This window comes from Microtus oregoni, unplaced genomic scaffold (assembly GCF_018167655.1).
Source record: "Microtus oregoni isolate MIOR12 unplaced genomic scaffold, Mior012 000032F_ref0000030, whole genome shotgun sequence".
NCBI lineage: Eukaryota > Metazoa > Chordata > Mammalia > Rodentia > Cricetidae > Microtus > Microtus oregoni.
Genome location: NW_024543091.1, coordinates 20,000,239 through 20,016,796, shown reverse-complemented (window position 1 = coordinate 20,016,796; position 16,558 = coordinate 20,000,239). Strand labels below are relative to the sequence as shown.

Below are 16,558 nucleotides of genomic sequence, written 5' to 3'. Positions count from 1 at the left end.
TGGATTTTACAGCTCAGTTCTGGGATCCCTGAAGGACATCTGGATTCCTGAAGGACATCTGGTTAGACCATCAGAAAGCCGTGGACCTTTGCGCTGCTCCACCTCAAACTGACCACTCCTACAGGCCCCTCCCTTGCTCAACAACTCACACATTCTTAGTAGAACCTAAGATAAAACACAGCCAGCCTTGAGCCCCAGTTCCAGCTCCACTGTTTCGCATCCCTGTGTCCTTTTGGACATTCGGTGTGGCTGTCAGTTAAAATGGGGATAGCATTGCTGGTTCATGTTATAGCTGATGTAAATAAAATATGCTACATAAAACCACAGAACCATGGGAGCTGGGGTTGTCTGTCTGGCAGCAAGGCGTGTGTCAAAGCTCGGCGTAAGGGCTTTTCATTCGGTGACCCTAGCTAGAGCATCTACGGGATAAACCGCCTTTGTTGCTTCCTCTGTCTGATGCAAGTAGCTGCTCTCTGTCTTTGTGTGTGTGTTTGTGAATGAATGCAGGGCATATGTAGAGAGAATACATGCCCACATGTATGCAGGCACATGTGAATGCATGTACATGTCAAGTCAGAGGAAGTCAGGTACCCTACCTGCTCTATACTCTCTGCCTCCCTCAGGGTCTCTCACTGACCTCGGGGCTAGGCCAGTGGTCCACAAGTCCCTGTGACCCTCCCTGCAGTGCTAGGGTTACAGGCCTGTGCAGGCACACTCAGCTTTTGGTTTTTGCATGGCAAATACTCTTACCTACCGAGCCACCCCGTCCCCTTTTTCTTTTTAATGACGTGTTATCTGCCTTTCTAACTTTATATGCAGCCTCACTTCCACCAGCTAGGAGAAGGCAGACAGAGGAACCTCACAGGAAATGCTCTGGATATGACGTTAGGAACCCTAGATCAAACACAAGCCCTGCTGCCCCTTAGCTGTGAGACCAACCATCTGGCCTCTGGCTCCACATCTGTAAAGTTAGGCCTGTCTTCCAGTTCTGATAACTTTGATGATTTTATGACTCTGGACAACTTGGAAAGTTTCTTCACCGTGGCTGCTTAGTCTGAAGGCATGTCATTAAATATACTCCATTACACTCTAACGCAGAAAGGGTGAAGCTCTCACTGTAAGCGGGCGGCACATCTGCTGCCTTCCACAAACATCCTTATCGCACATGTTCGAGGCAGAATCGACTTTAAAATGATTGTCCCTCAGAGGGGCTGGGACCGTTGATAAGGTGCTTGCTCTAGAGGCATGGGGAACCACCTGAGGTTAGTCCCCAGCCCCCACGTAAAAAGGCTGGAGGTGGCAACGAGCCCCTGTAATCCCAGCACTGCGGAGGTGAAGGCTGGAAGACCCTCGGGGGCTTGCTGGGCAGCCAGTCTAGCCATATTTTTGAGCTCTGGGTTCAGTGAGATATCTGTCTCCTGTCTCAAAGGATAAAGTGGAGAGAAACTGAAAGAAACACCTGACATTGACCTCTACATACAGCTATATATACATATACACACACATGTGAACACACATACCACACATACACACACACCACACACACATACACCACATGTGAACACACATACCACACATACACACACACCACATGTGAACACACATACCACACACACACACACACCACACACACATACACCACATGTGAGCACACATACCACACATACACACACACCACATGTGAACACACATACCACACATACACACACACCACACACACATACACCACATGTGAACACACATACCACACATACACACACACCACACACACATACACCACATGTGAACACACATACCACACATACACACACACCACACACACACATACACCACACACACACACACACCACACACACACACACACACACACACACACACACACACACACACACTTAGTCATTCAGAATGAAGCCGGAAGCCTTGTATACTTCTCCTCTCTTGGGAAGCCTCAGACCTTCTTGCTCTGGGACACTCCAAGTGAGAAAGGATGTCAGAGCTTTAGGGCTCGCTTCAGTGAGACCAACAAAATCCCTCTGGTAAATCTGGGAAAATCCGGAATTCCGGAGAGCCACAGGGAGTCTCACTCGTGGACTCCTGGACTCCGTCAGCTTCCCCCACTGAGGGATAACATCCAACTTGAACATCCTTGTGGTGGCAACTAGAACCGGGTTCACTCTCTGTGAAGTTGCCGGGCAGCAAGTGTTTGCGGCGTGAGCTCTCACAGAGACCTGGAGACTAAGATGACAGCAATCTATTGCGTCGGAGGTGGGGGAGAATGAGAGAATTCCCCTTCCGGGATCTCTGCTTCCCCCTACTCCCAACTCGGTGTCGCCCTCCCCCCTTACAGTATGGAAACCATTTAGTGGAGACAGATGATTTCCAAGCCTGGTACTGGGATTACCTGGAGTAAATCACTTCCTCCACGACCCCTGGGGGAATCTGTCTGTTGCGCTGGTCATAATTCAAACATTCTGCCGCCACTGAGCTGAGACACGGGGATTAAGGACGGAGTGTGCCTGGGCCGATGGGATCGAGCCCCAAGAGTTATGAGCAGAGAACAGACAGGATGAAGAGGTACCTGCAGTGACATAATCCTCATCTCCAACAAGCCTGTCCCTGGGACTCAGAGAGAGTATTTTCTCACTTCTCTAAACCTAAAGAATGATCTAAACCACAAGTATAAAAATATCAAAAATAGTACTCTATTGCTGAGACTTCTGTTCACATGTAACTTTCTGGGAGTCTATCTTCTGAGTGAGAGTCTTAGTTATTTTGTAACAAAGACTGGGATGTGTCCTTCAGATACACCCAAATGTACAAACAACCTCCCTTGGGAGTCAGCAAACTTGAAAAGAATTAAAGATTTTTTAAAGAGTAATGTAGGCAGGCAGTGATCACCCACGCCTTTAATCCCAGCGACTCGGGAGGCAGAAGCTGGCGGATCTCTGTGAGTTCAAGGCCAGCCTGGTCTACAGAACAAGTTCCAGGATAGGCTCCAAAGTTACACAGAAGCCTTCTCTTGAAAAACAAAACAAAAACAAAGACAAAAAAGTTATGTGTCTGTGTGTGTGCCCGCATGACTTCATGTGGACCACATGTATGCAGGTGCCTACAGAAGCTGGTGTGGTCAGGCAGAGGACTCAGAGTCCCTGAGCTGGAGTTACAGGTGGTTGTGGGCTGTAATCAGGTGCTGGGAACCAAACTCGGATCATCTGAGAAAGCAACGTTCATTCTTAACCACTGAATTGTCTCTTTAGCCTACAGCCAACTTTACCTTTGGAACACCAGGTAGTGAATAGTTTTGGCTTTGTGAGTACTGAGGTGTCGGTGCTCACAGCTCTGTCTGCAAAGCTTTAGAGCAGCTCGAGCATTTAATAAAAATGAAGGCGTTGCCATGAAAATTAAAAAAAACTTTTTGTCTTTCTTCTTATTTTTACATACCAATCCCATGTTTCCTCTCCCTCCTCTCCTCCTGCTTCCTCCCTCCTCCCAAACACGTTACTTTTAAACGCTGAAACTAGCATAATTTTATATATCATAAATGATTATGGGGGGGCGTTGAGACAGGGTTTATCTGTGTAACAGTCTTAGCTGTCCTGGAACTCGCTTTGTAGACCAGGCTGACCTCAAACTCATTAAGATCCACCTGCTTCTGCCTCCCAAGTGCTGGGATTAAAGGTGTACACCACCACCACCTAGCATAAATGATTATTCTTACTGTGAATGCAGTCCCCCCCCCACACGTGCACACACATATATAGGCTGGAGGAAGACGATTGCTCTCTTTCTCTATGCTCCTTCTTCGTGCCTAGAGACAAGGTCTCACCCAAACAGGAAGCTGACATTTCGGCTAGGCTAACTGTTCAGCAAACTCCCAGGATCCACCCATGGCTCTGTGAGTTCCAGGCCAGCCTGGTCTACAGAGCAAGTTCCAGGACAGCCAGAGATACACAGAGAAACTCTGTTTTGAAAAAAAACCAAACCAAACCAAACCTCAGGTCCTCACCCACGCAGGCCCGGCAGGCGCTCTTACCCATGGGACCATCTCTCCACCCCATGAACTATTATTCTCATCTGAGTCGATCTCCCCAACCCCCCCCCCCCCACTTTTCCACCCCCACAGCCTTTTAAACATTTCAAAGCCATTCTTTGCTTTTAGATTGTACAAAAATAGGTGACAGGCTGAATTATCCCGTAGGCCACAGTCTGTCAGGCTTTGGTTTAGATGGTTTCCTGAGGAAAGAGTATAAAAAGGTAACATTCGGTTTCTTATAAGTATAGCCTTTCCCTGGTAACACTGGCAAATTAATAAGACAAAGGGGTAAGGCAAATGAAAGCCAAAGGAACAAATGATTAATAAAATCACCTCGAGATTGAGGGGGAGCTAGTGAGAGATAGTTCAGTGGACAAAGGTACCCGAGAGCCTTCTCCAGGACCAGTTTCAGCAAACTGTCCTCTAACCTCTAGATACGTATTGGGCACATGCACACATGGGGGGGGGGGGGAGGCGGGAGGGAGGAAGGGGGTGAGAGAATCAAATAAATATAATTTTAAAACTTTTTAAAAAGGAAAGTAAGGCCGGTTTGTGGTGATGCATGCCTTTAATCTCAGCACTTGGGAAGTAGAGGGAGGCAGATCTTGGTGAGTTCAAGGCTAACCTGGTCTACAAAGAGAGTTCCAAAACAGCCAGGACTATTAAACAGGGAGACCCTGTCTTGGGAAAAAAAAAAGACTAAAGAAAAGCTATATTTCTTCCTTTCTTCCTTTCTCTTTCTCTCTCTTGCTTTTCTTTTTCTTTTTCCTCAAGACAGAGTTTCTCTGCATAGCTCTGGCTGTCCTGGAACTCACTCTGAAGACCAGGCTGGACTCAAACTCACAGAGATCTACCTGCCTCTGCTTCTTAAGTGCTGGGATAAAGGTGTGCACCACCGCTGCCCAGCTATTATTTGGTATGTCATAAACTATCACTAACTTCTTTTTTAGGTAGGGGACAATCCATTTGTAACAAACTGAACAGACTTCCACTGGTTCTGATTACACTTCAGGGACACATGAGTTCACAGATAACAAAATACCAGCTCCTGCCCTCAGAGAGGGGAAACTGTTATAATGAAACCGTCCTGTGGTAGCCAGCTTCCTTTTGCTATATGACAAAGAGATTAAGGTAATCACGTAAGTTATAAAGAGCAAAGGTTCATTTGGGCTCAAACTTTTAGACATTTTCTGTCCTCGACTGGCTGTTCTTGTTCCTCGCAGGTCTGGGATAAGGTAGTAACGCCATGGTGGAAGCAGATGGCAGAATAAAATCTTAGCATCAGGAAGCAAAAGAAGGAACGAGAAGGAGCCTGGGTCTCAATGAGGGCATCTAGGCTCCATCCCCTAAACAGTCTACTATCTCCCAATGGTGCCATTCCAAGGACCACATCTGTAACATGTGCCTTTGGAGGACAAGCAAGATCCAGATAGTGGCTGACCCTTTTCATGCAATAATGGGATTCTCCAGTTCACTAAACAAGCCATTTCTGAAGGATGTACTAGGCACTGGGTTAAACGGGCTGCATTCTAAGGTCATTGAATTCTAAACATTCTGAGGTAACTGGTGTCTAAATATGCTTAAAGTTAGGTTAGCAAGCTCTCTCTATTACTTTGCTCTGATCTTATTTGCTAACACAGAAGCACAGACAGAATGACCAGATGACCAAAGCGTGGCTACAATCAGAGGAGGAAGCAAAAAGTCCCCCAGTACCGGGATTACAGGTGCATATTGCCATGCCTAGCTTCGTTTGTTTATTTTTTTTACGTGGGTTCTGGAGATCAAACTCAGGTCCTCATGCTTGAATGGCAGGCACTTTCCTGAGTCACCCTCCTATCACCATCTGGTTTTCTTCTCTTTGCTCATTGCTTGAGACATTCTTTTCTGCCACTGTACTCGCTACAAAGCCATACAAAATAATTCGGCTATGGGGTGGCGAATGGATCTCTTGTTCCCTTTCATGTCAGCTGAGCCTGAGGTCTGTTCCCCTGGCTCTCTGGAAAAGGCAACACCCTGGTTTGCTTTCTGTTACTGCGACAGAACACTGACCCAAAGCAGCTTGCGGAGGAAATCATTTATTTGGCTTTCGTTTATTGGCCACCATCAAGAGAATCCAGGGCAGGTGCTCAAAGAACGGAAGCAGGAACCATGGAGGAAGGCTGCTTCCTGGCTCACTTCCCACCGTCGGCTCAGTTTGCTTTCTTGTACAACCCATGACCACTTGCCCAGGGGTGGTATTGTGCACAGTGCACTGGGCCCTCCCACAGCCACCAGAAATCCAGCAAATTCCCCACAGACATGCCCTCAGTGCAAGCTGCTGGAGGCCCTACCTCAACCGAGGCTCTCCCTTCCCAGGTGACTCTAGTTTATCAAATGGACAGAAACAAATGAAGCAGCACAGTCAGCGACCTCCACGCAGGCAGCCAAGGGTGTGCAGCATCGTCAGAACAGGCGAGAGGCTGCGCACTTAGGCAGTTATTGTGTTAAGGTTTCTAAAGCTCCCACTCTCCATGCTCGGGCTCTTAGTCAAGAATGTAATTGAAGACCTAGAACAATAGAGTGTGAAAGGAAAGATGTCCCCTGGTGTCGAATAGCCTGGCCAGACAGACCAAAAAGGACAATGCAGACACTTGGCTTTAAGCCTTGTGCTAGCCAGAGGGGGTTGCTAGGTGGGGCATAGGAGAAATATTTTACAGGCAAAGAAAGCCATAGCTAGCTACGAAGCTCAAGGTCCTGCCTGAATACAACCTGCTCAGACTGAGAACAGCCTGTTTCCTCCTGCTAACAGCACTGTTTACAGGCTAAAGACATAAAGATGGAAGCTGCAGCCAGACACGGAACCATCAGGAAGCTCAGGCAACCGAGGGGTTCAGCAAAGGAGCACAGGGTAGCATTATCTTCAGTCAGCGTTCTAGTGCCTCAGGTAAACTCCTAGTATCTGGGTAAGCAGGAGAGCTGGGTTTTTCCAGTGTCATTACAAAGTTTCAAGGAAACCTAACTCTGAAGGCAAACCCCCATTATGCCCTGGGAGAGACACTGGAGCTAGGAACTGTCTTTTGGATGCTGCAGCGGGAGGTAGCTCTTTGGAGAGCTGCTGACAGTCCAGTCACTTGTGGGGGTCCCTCCTCTCCTGTAGTGGGGCTGTCTGTGCTGTTCACTAACACTGGCCTTCAGCGGGGCAGAGAAGCCCTTTTTCCTTGTGAGTTTAGGGGAAAGATCAAAACTGGCTACAGGGCTGACGGGCCTCTGCCCTGACACAACCTGACAGGTGGCCTCGAAGCAATGAGCATCACTGGCAGCTGTGCAGGTGAGTAGGGACAAGGTGAGGAACAGCTTTTTCTCTGAGGCCCCGGGAGGATGATTTTAATGATTGCCGCGATGCAAACGTGATGATGTTTCTGTTACAGCCTGGAAAGCTGTCTGTCATTGAGCTGGCTGTGTTTGGCATTTATTCAGCCGTGTCCAGAATTTTATCCTACAGGTATTATTATATTATTATTATTATTCTCACCCATTTTGCAGGTGGGGAAATAACTAGGGAAGTCGCTTACTGAAGGCCCCACAGTGAGCGGCAGAGGCGACTCAAATTCTGGTCTTACATCAAGATCTTGTTTTTCGCTTAGTCTGTGCTGTCTTTTGGGGAGTATGGTTTGCATTTCCTTGTGGCTCCTTCCTCCCTCTGTCTCTATTTATTCTCTAGTAATATAAGGGTCCTCCCTGCCCCCCTCCAAAGGCCCTTGTCTGAGCCCAGTATGGTTGTCTATCAGCTCTGGGTTTAGACAAGAGATACAGGATAGAATGGGTGGATTCAGTGGACAAATCAAGTTGTGTTGGGCATGGAGCAGAGGAGACAAGGAGAGAAATGGAAAGAACGTATGTGGGTGGCTATAGATCTTTTTAAAGAATTTGGTCATTTTTATAAAATTGTTTTTTTCTCATTCTGCATTGAAAGTTCATGTATAGTGGATATGAACCCTTCTTTTCTTTCTCTTTTTCTTTCTATCTTTTTTTTCCCCCAGTGCTAGACTCCAAATTCAGGGCCTTGGGCAAGCCAGGCAAGAGCTCTGTCCACATTTCCAGTCTGCAGAACTACACTTCTCCGAGGCCTCTAGCCCAACAAGTTTGTATAAAGTGCTTTGTTTTTTTTGTAAGACCCAAAGCTTGGAAGTAAAAATCTCTTGCACACTCAGTCAAGATTGGAGCAGGAATCATTATATAGTCAACAAAATTGCTTAATGCCATGTTGTGGCTGTGCCCACACTAAAAAGTAATAGTGTTCTCTTTCCTTTGTGCGTGCGTGCGCTTGCATGTGTGAGTACCTGCAGCATGTGTGCACACCGATTCAGTACAGAGGCCTGTGTTGTTAGTTTCCGTGTGTGCACACAGATTCAGTACAGAGGCCTGTGTTGTTAGTTTCCGTGTGTGCACACAGATTCAGTACAGAGGCCTGTGTTGTTAGTTTCCATGTGTGCACACAGATTCAGTACAGAGGCCTGTGTTGTTAGTTTCTGTGTGTGCACACAGATTCAGTACAGAGGCCTGTGTTGTTAGTTTCTGTGTGTGCACACAGATTCAGTACAGAGGTCCCCCATATGGCGTGTGTTGTTAGCGTCCTTGCTTTGGACATGCTCCTTATTCCTTTTTCAAGGTTTGGGTTTGGGAATCTGAAGTTGGGTCCTCACAACTGTGTGGCAAAGGCTCTAATAGTGGAGCCACTTCCCAGCCTCACTTTTTCCCTTTTTCTTTTCTTTTTTCATTTTTTTCACCTTTCACAAGTTAAATAATGTTTACATTACAAAGATAAATCCTAGTTGAGAGCAAAACACAAAAAGCAAGCACAAGGAGGTAGAAGCAGGAGGGTGAAGAGTTCACACTCGTCTGTGGCTACAGAGCCAAGTCCGAAGGGTGGCTTATGCTAGGCAGAGGCACAGGCAGACCTTCAAGTCCAGCATCTGGGAGGCAAGGCAGGTAGGTCCCTGTGGTCTACATAGAGTTTCAGGGTGAGATGCAACCCCCCCTTACCCACACACACACACACACAGACACAGACACACGGGTTGAGATTATAGACAGACTTTTCTTCCTGTATAGATTTTCTCTGTTGATTTATAATGCCTTGTAATGAAAATAAAAAGAACAAGAGAAAAAGAAAGAAAATCAGGGGACTATAATTAAATGGTGGGTTTTGCTTTGAGTGCACATTTGGTTTATTTACCTGGCAACCCTGTATCTGTGGCAAACAACTTTATATTTGCACTAGCAAATTGCTGCCTAAAATTTGCATATCTCCTTACATATGCAATACACATCTATTGCTGTTATTTAAATTGGAACTAATTCTTCAGGTTGAGGTCTTTTCCATCTAACATCAATTATCCGTGCACATCAGTAATCCCCCCCCCCTTGGGTAGGAATCAAAACTAAAAAAGCGAAGGGCAAACTCTTGCCCCAGCCCAGTGGCTCACACTAACACAGGAACGAAGTGCAGTTCTCTCTTGCACACTGACCTACTTCTCCTCTCTTGGGGAAGGGTGGAAAGTGGATGATCTGGAGACGCCCAAATCTGCTAACCTGTCAGGGAGGTGCTGGGCTTGGCTGAGGAAATTCAAGCATAGCAAGTGACTGAATTCTCTCCTATGAGACTCAGCGGTGGGTAGGGTGGTGGAGCATTGGCAGCGTCCCCAGACATATGAATGCGAATGGACATTCTCAACCATTCACCTTTCCCTGGTTCCTTCCATAACTTCCTACGTATCAGAATCCTGACCTCACAGTCCCTAAAGATTTCAGGGTCTTATGTGTCCTAGGCTGGTCTTGAACTCCCTATACTGTAGACAGATTTTTTTTCTTTGGGCCACCAGTTCACAAATACCAATATGGAGACTTATTAATAATTATGAAAGCTTGGCCTTAGCTTAAGTTTGTTCCTAACTATTTCTTATAACAAATTAACCGATATCGATATTTTTAAGTCTATGTTCCTTGGTGTGGATCAATAACTCATCTCTTGGTACTGCCCATCCTGCTTCCCCTGTGCTGGCTGGTGACTCTGCATTTCCTTTTCCTAGAGACCTTTCTCTCTGCCCGGAATTCCCGCATATACTCACCTGCCTAGTTATTGACCATCCAGCTTTTTATTACACCAATCACAGCAACACATCTTCACACAGTGTACAAATATCACACAACACTATACAATTGAGGATGCTCTCGAACTCAGGATCTTCCTGTTTCTACCTCCAGGTGCTGTGATTACAGAAGGATATCTCCCTATCTAGTTTATATGGTGCCGAAGCTTGAACCGGGGGCTTTGCACATGCTAGCCTAACACTCTCCGAACTGATCCACATCCTCAGCCTCAAATTTATGTAACTATTATTTTTAAATTTCTTTTTACACTTGTTTATTTGTTTGCCTGCATGAATGTGTATGAGTGTGGTCATGTGAATGTCACGGCGCACAGATGGAGTTCAGAGGACAACTTTCAGGAATTGGTTCTCTTCCACTGCTTGGCTCCAGGGATTAAACCCATGTCCTTAGGCTTGGTAGCAAGTGCCTTTACCTCCTGAGCCATCTCGCCTAGCCCCAAGTTTGCTTGTTTGTTATTTATGCTAGACTCTTTCCTTTAATAAGAGAATAAGAGAACTCTCAAAATAAAGGTGTGGTAAGATCACGTTAGAAAATGGTCAATGTCACAAAGCAAGAAATGCGAGGTGATTGAGAGGAAACTTTTAAGTGAGTCTGGTAGGGGAAAAAGGCCACAAAAATGACAAAGCAACAACAACAACAACAAAATACCCCTGTGGACAGTGCAAATAGTAAAACTGCATTTATGAGCCGAAAATCTCTTACTTCTAAGGTTTGGGAAGCAAGGGTGAGTCCTGACCTGCCCATGGCCTGAGTACCATTGAGAAAATTATACAGCATGATCAAGAAAGCCCTTTTTACTGCTTTCAGGTGGGCAAACTCTTCTTGGAAGGGGGCATGCCTGCCTTTGATGTATGCCTATATCATTCCCTCTCAATTGCTGTGTAATCAGATCTCCCCGTGTGTGCATCATCATCATCAGTGGCTTCCTCTGTGTTACTTAGGCTCCCGGAGGGCAGAGGTCCATCTCAGACTTTTTCTGCATCGTCTGCATCGTCTGTTTTGTGGGGTGGGGTTTGAGACAGGGTTTCCCTGTGTAGGAACTTGCTCTGTAGATCAGGCTGACAGATCCACCCGCGTGGATCCTCCCGAGTGTGGGGATTAAAGGTGTGCACCACTCTTGTCCAGTCTGTTTCTGCATCATCTTATAACCTCCAGCCTAACATGCCATTCTTTAAACGGGAACAAGACTGGATTCTTAGCTGTTTAGGTCAAATTATGAAGCTTAATTCCAATATATACTCACTGTCTAAAACAGACAACAATTGGAGCCCTTTCTATGCCTATGTGAGCAGAACAAGAGATTAGAGTAACAAAGGTATGTATGTGTGTGCGCGCACACACGTGCAAACACATGTACACACATGGATGCCCTCTCTCACTCTCCATCTTTACTTTTATGAGACAGGCTCTGCCACTGAACTTGGAGCTCACCGATTTAGCAAGACTGGCTGGCTAGCGAGCTCCGTGGATCCTGCATTCTTCCTCCCTCGTGCTGGGATGACAGGCACACTCTACACCTTGCTCTTTACCTGGGTACTGAGGACCCAGACTCAGGGCCTCAGGCTTGTGTGGCAAGCACCTCATCCACTGGCCGTCTCCCCTGCAGCTTCTTGACACTTATTAGATTCCTGTTTCTGGTCAGCCTATCCTTGGGTTCTTTTGAATTTCGTGTGAAGGGGCTAGGCTGACAGCAGTGGGGAGTTCTGGGAAGAAATGTCCATGTAACTCTCTGGAAAGGAACACAATGGTGGGCTTCATGCCGATCGTGCCAGCCATTAGCTAGATGTGGCTGACTTGGGGTTCTCAGGATGCAGGCCTTTTAGCTTCCAGTGGAGCCAGCATGCTCCTCAGAACAAAACTCCTGCCTCCTGGGTACTGATTTCTGATTTCCACATCTGTGAAGGTCACTAGACTTTCAGCAACAGGCTGAAATGATTCTTTTAAGCCCAGTATTGGGCTCACTTTGGGTAATGATGTCCTTAGTAACTCCTTAGGGGTTATTTTACTGTGAACTATAGTTTTCATAGAGGAAGTAAGCTTGGGATGAAGCTGGTGTGGGATGTGGTCAGCACATCAAAGCGAGGCTCCCTGGGAGGTGGAAGGGCTCTTATTACTCTATTGTAGGCACAAGGGACTTTAATCCTTGATCTAAGACTCTAAACAAGAATCCCACTGGGAGGGTAGCATCCCAAATCAACACCAAGTCAAAAATAAAGTGGAAGCCATCACCATGGGCTGCTCTTCTGCCAAAAAAAGCAGCGGCACAGGAGAGGCAGGGTGTTTCTTACTTGTCATCAGCTTGCCTCTGGATCTAGGGGACCAGGGGATTCCGCATCCATCTTGCTTTACAGCTCCTGGAGGGTCAATGAGGGCTGAATGCTCCCATGGATACCCTCTGCTGGGCCTACACTGTGTTAGTTCGTTTCCTGGGTCCTCTCAGCTTGACTTTGGCTTCCACACTTGAGCCACGGCCATCACTGAGGGAAGCCCAGGCAGGACCTCAAGGCTGAAACGTGGTAGGTCAAAACAGAAGCAGAGACCAAGGAGCTTTGGGGCTCACCATTCGGCTACTTCTGTGGCCCAGACACGCTGGCAACACCCACAGGTGGCTGGGCCATCCTACACTCAAGTGCCCCCAGCAGATATGCCCACAGGCCAGTCTAATGGAGGAAATTCCTCAGCTGAGACTCTCGTTTCCCACGTGTGTCACCTTGGCAACAAGGCTTAGCTAGCCTACGCAGCGCTGAGAATTCTGCCTGCGTGCACTTAGCAGCTGCTCCACACACGGACAGAGGCCCAGCGTCCTGTTTTCAAAGGCCAAGTGCTTTGCTTAAAAGTGAAATCCGAATGAACATTAGAGAACCCATCTCTGGTTGTGTTTCATTCTGGGTCATTTGTCTCACCAACGACTGAATTCTATCTTTCATGGGGCACTGTAGCCGCACACATGGTGGTAGCCACAGGGGCGGCACTACTGACTCTTGTTTCTTGCATGTGCGTGCAGGTGCACGTAACAAGTGCAGGTGTGTGGAGGCCAGGAATGATCTCATCTGTCATTCCTCAGCCACTGTCCTCTCTGCGCTTTGAGATGGGATTATTCACTGGCCTCCTTCTTGCCAAATAGGCTAGGCTGGTTGACCGGCCAGCAGTTTCCAGGGCTCTGCCAGGCGTGGCTGGTTGACTGGCCAGCAGTTTTCAGGGCTCTGCCAGGCTTCACCTCCCAGAGCTGTGATTCCAAGTGTCCACCACTGTGCCCAGCTTATTAATTTTTTTAATATGTAGGAGTGTGATGTTTGCATGTATGTCTGTGCACCACTTGTGTGTGTGGTACCCACAGAGGCCAGAAGATGGCATTGAATCTCATGGAACTGAAGTTCTAGATGGTTGTGAGCTGTCACGTGGGTGCTGAGAATAAAACAGGAGACCCCTGGAGGATGGAGAGACACCGCTCCTTCTCCTTCCTGTCCCTTCTTTAAAGTGGGTTCTGGAGATGGCCCTCAAACCCTGTGCTGACGATCTCCTCAGCTGCAGACTTCTATTTAAGAAGAGTGGCCTTAGGATTTCCATTAGGGCTCAATACAGGTGTGGGGCTGAGGAACAGCCAAGAGACTGAGAGGGTGGCATTGATACTCACTACGTCATTGTGCGCTGAGTCCTGAGGAAGTTCACGGTCACATCCTTAAAGGATGAAGACATATAATGGTCACATTAACCAGGTCTCACTGTGATGTGAGGAACAGAAGAAGCCAGGTCCTCAGCTGAGCGGAAGTAAACTGGCCAAGTGGCCTTGAACGAGGACCAAGCCTCAGAAGAGGCCGTTCCCAGTCTGAGCATTTGTGTATGGGGGACCAGCCTTGGCAGGCTCCGATAAGGCTCTGACTTGACTCTTTGTTCTCCCAGGCTTGGCAGCAGATGGGAAGTGAACGCTCACAGGGAGCAAGAACCAGCCTTATCCTTTGGGTCTGAGCCCATCTGTCAGACATTTGACAAAGTCATGTTCTTACTAGGAAACGCTCAATACAGCCCCACTCATTGGGTGACACAGAAAACTGATGTCACCTCTTGGAGGAGCATAGCTCTGAAAACCCTCAGTGTCAGAAGCATATGTGACAGTAAGGGACACTTCGTATGTTACCTGGAGTCACACATTACTTTCCAAACCAATCCATAATTCTGGAAAGGGCAGCTCCCCAAATCTACTGGTGTTTTCTGTCTTGGTTGGAGAATTTATATTTTTTTCCTCATGTACATTTGACTGTAGCAGAAAATACATCTAATAAAGCGTTGACAGGCTGAGACAACTTAACACACTCACATATTGGTTCAAGTAAAAATATTTTCGTGGAGAAAAGTGAAGCAAAACCAGGCTCCACGAAGACAACACACCAGCATTGATGGCAGCACACTGGTATTCATGGCGGGCAGATCTTGTTTTTCTTGAATACTCCCCAGGAGCGGTCAGGGGAGGCAGTGTTCTATACACGGCCAGCTTTTAAGTTCAGAGTGGACCTACGATGTGTTTTTTTCCCTTCCCCCTGAGGATGCTGGATCTCATGTGAGTTTGTCTTGGAGATGTTTATATTCTCGCCCATCTTCTCCTCTGAGGAGGTCACAGTTAACCCTGAACTACCCAGCCCTCCTTCTGTGTGCAGTCTCAGCAATGGTATTCACATCGTGAATCTTCAATCCTCTCCTCACCGTCTCTGTCGGCTTCCAGCCTGGCTTTGCCCTGTCACTGTCCTAATCTCTTCACCCTGACTGCACTGGGCGGCCTGCCCAGAGGCTATCACACAGGGTCAGACAAGAGGCATGTGCCAGGCATGGCTGCTTTGTTAATCTGATAGGTGTGGAAATTGTTAATTGGCATGATGCTGCATGGAGAATTGATCTCAGGGACCCCGGAGAGGTCTGATGCTAAGCCACACCCTCGTGGTTATGCCTGCTGCTAACTGGTAGGCCACACCTACATCTTCCAGGGCTCCTCTCCTGCAACTCTCCCCAATTTTCTGTTGCTGTGACAGGTGCAAGAGTATAAGAATCCAAATTGAGTTTTGGTGTCTGTCTCCAAGCCAAATCGTAAGATCTTGGCCATCATGTGTGAGCTGTGGAGTTACGCATACCTGACTTATTCTTTTACTGTTTGTAAGGTGAACAGACTATAGCACATAAAAAAAAAATGCTATCCAAGAACAGTAACAGTTACCCTTATCCAGGGCAAAGGGAGGGTTCGTTTGACTTCACAGAGGTGGTCTTCTGGACACGTGATAGACTGAGGAGAGCAGCGGCGGTGTAGAGCATGCTTAGGTGTCTAGCCTGGGTTCCAGTCAGTCACCACAGTAGACCTGTGCTCACCTCATCTGTGTGTGACACCTCAGGCTGAGGCCCTTCACAGCAACTCCTGATGGGAAGCCAGATCTGAAGGGACAGCCCTGTGCTTAGGGGAAGACTCCCATGACTATACTGAAGGAGCTGGGGATGGCGCACAGGGGAAGGCGGAGACTCCCAGCACTTATTTACTTAGGGTAAGGGAACAGTTTTCTACAGATAAGACAGCCAGGTCTGCAGGATCCTGCTTAGGATCTTAGTCATACAACCAGAACAGTTAATGCTTGTGAACCCAAACGTTATTTGCGCATGAAGGGAGCTTTCACTTTATACCCCACTGTTTGCTTTTGGTGAGAACTGCCCCCAGCCCCTTTAAATCTTGCTGTAGTAAGACCAAAGCCAACTGACACTGTCTATAGTCTGTTTAGTGTCTTCAAGAGCTAGGAAACAACAGTCTCAGTTGATGTGGGAGTGTCATATATCAAGCTGTTGATTTCATTGGTTAAGCAATAAAGAAACTGCTTGGCTGGCCCTCATAGGTTAAAACATAGGTGGGAGGAGTAAACAGAACAGAATGCTGGGAGGAAGAGGAAGTGAGCTCAGACTCGACAGCTCTCCTCTTGGGAGCAGACACCTCAGAAGAGACGCCATGCTCCGCTCTCCCGGGCAGACACGATTCAGCTCCGACCCAGGATGGACGTAGGCTAGAATCTTCCCAGTAAGCGCACCTTGGGGTGCAACACAGATGATTAGAAATGGGCTAAATTAATATGTGAGAATTAGCCTAGAAGAGGCTAGATAGAAATGGGCCAAGCAGTGTTTAAAAGAATACAGTTTGTGTGTTGTTATTTCGGGGCATAAGCTAGCAGGAGGCTGGGGTGCTGGGGATGCAGCCCTGCCACTCTTATTACTACACTCAGTTTCTTGCTCTGAGAAATATAAGATGGAGTGAACTGGAGAACTTGCGTGAACTTGAAAGCGGATAATCACAAAGCTCCACCAAAGATTCGGTACTTCAACCCACCACTGGCTGAACTGAAATGTGGGCAC

The 16,558-nt window shown here is 47.3% G+C and overlaps 1 long non-coding RNA gene across 1 annotated transcript; it reads left to right on the top strand.

Annotated features, from left to right (window-relative positions):
• Positions 1-6,850: 6,850 nt before the first annotated feature.
• LOC121465988 lies at positions 6,851-8,067 on the top strand. Its single transcript, XR_005976701.1, has 4 exons — positions 6,851-6,956; positions 7,243-7,340; positions 7,441-7,514; positions 8,053-8,067. It is a non-coding gene; the product is annotated as an uncharacterized LOC121465988 (long non-coding RNA).
• The last annotated feature ends 8,491 nt before the right edge of the window (positions 8,068-16,558 follow it).